This window comes from Octopus bimaculoides, chromosome 19 (assembly GCF_001194135.2).
Source record: "Octopus bimaculoides isolate UCB-OBI-ISO-001 chromosome 19, ASM119413v2, whole genome shotgun sequence".
In the NCBI taxonomy this organism is placed as follows: Eukaryota; Metazoa; Mollusca; class Cephalopoda; order Octopoda; family Octopodidae; genus Octopus; species Octopus bimaculoides.
Genome location: NC_068999.1, coordinates 13,245,043 through 13,247,325, shown reverse-complemented (window position 1 = coordinate 13,247,325; position 2,283 = coordinate 13,245,043).

Below are 2,283 nucleotides of genomic sequence, written 5' to 3'. Positions count from 1 at the left end.
TGTGTGTGTGTGTGTGTGTGTGTGTGTGTGTGTGTGTATAAACGCATGTATATATATATATATATATTGATATATATATATATATACATATATACGTATAGAAAAATAGATATGTATATATTCTTTTTTCTTGCATTTGTTTCAGTCACTTGACTCCGGCCATGCTGGAGCACTAATAAATATATATATGTGTATGTATATATATATATATGGATACGTGTATGTAAATATGTATGCATGTAAACGTACATGTATGCATAATTTGCGCATGGCAAAGTATACATCGGTATTTTGATAGTGCGTGCATTTATTTCTGTGTATTGATATATACGCGCGTGAACTTTCGTGTACAATGCGTATGTCAAATTTTCTTCGTTTATCTGCAATGCTAGCCATGCAACGTGATTTCTAAGAATGATTTCGACGTTCATCCTCATCTGTTTACTTCATATTGTACGAGTCGCCATATGAAATATGGGAAAGGATTACAGTGCGACATCCTCTTTTATCTTTTAATGTATAAACATTAGCACATTATATATTTGTTGTTATATTTTGTAATATATTAGATATTCATAGGGAAATGCATTTCTGAGAAAATTTCCAGCGTATACTCCGATCTTATGAAAACATTTCTGGATTACTAATTCATTAATGCAATGTGTTCAGAGATGAAGCTATATGCAATAAATATCTGCTATTTTGTGTATGAATAATTTGGCTGTAAATTCTTAATGTTTACACAGTAATACATTACTTCCTCTTATAAAGTCCATAAAATATTTAAGTATTATATTCTATAGGTTTCTAGAATCATCTTGGGTTTCCATAAACATTTTGCGCATAATAGACTCAATAGATCCGCTTAATAATCAAGCCACTTTCTTATTAAGTACGCTATGCAAACATTTCATTGGAAGACTGACTTTAAATGTATTCTATGCGTAGTGCCGCTAATAATATGAAGGTAGCCAATACAAATTTGTCCTATATTGTTATAAGAATACGTTAGTTAAAATGAATGTGCACTTCTGTATCGCTTGTTATCCATGAATTGTTTGTCTGTTCTCGGTTCCCTATTCCTTGCGGTTCTTGCAGGTGTCTCCAGCTGGGAATCAATATTATCGCTACATGTATGAAACTGCGTTAGAACCAACAGTCGATAAGTAATTGGGAGGGAACTGGAGAGCTCTGTGGTTATTTTCCAGTCATCTGTACATCTAATATGTTATTTAACCTGCAATTCTGCGTCTGCGTGTCGTTTCTGCATTTGCTATATAGTTTGAACTTATACATATGTGTGTGGGCAAGTGTGTATTTGTATATATATATATATATATATATATATATATATATATATATATATATATATATATATATATATATATATATGTCCAATATGGAATTATTTGAACACTCATTTTTGTAGATTCTTAGATAACTTTCCCCTTGGTCATACATCAGTACACTGTCACCTATGTGTTGTCGTCGGCACTGTAATAATCTTGTCGCCAATATTATGGTGTGGCGAGATTCCGCGTCTTATTATCATTGACTGGTCTATCGTGCTGTCGAACTTTCAACTCGTACATATCACGTGACACTGACTCCAACTGAGAACTCATACAACGAATTTAATACAAGTGAACTCCTACAACGACATACTGTCTGTCTTTTTAATGGCTCTCATACCACTTTGTCACGTGGGAAGTGTGTACCGTTTTCATTACAACAATCATTCTAAATGTTATTAGTGTTATATTACATTATACCATATTATATTTCCTCATGTAATACAAAGAGATCAATGAATATGTCACGAATATATTTGTGTAATGTTTGTGCCCTCTCCATGTGATGTGTGTGTTTCGTTCTTTCATTCATGAATCAAATATTAGGAATACATTTTGAAGCCCATTCGTGAATTTGATAGCAAACTGAAACTGTCCTTGCCTCAGCGGTTCTAGGATATTACACAATGATTTTTAGAGGTAAGCGAAGTAATTCTCGTTCGCATGATCGTGTGTATTGGTCGATAATAAATGCATTTATTATCGTCTTCATTCATTATATTCTTATCTGGTTCCCTTTAGGCACCACATTCATTGGAACAGATTAGTGATCTTCAGGTTTGCAGCATAATTCTGTAACATTTATATATTCAGTCCACTCTCACATCATACACAAAAGGTCTGTCTTCAATGTTCAAGTAATATTTCCTGTATGTCTATAATATTTTCTAATTTATTATTCAAGGAATCAATACAATTTGTTTTCGGTTAC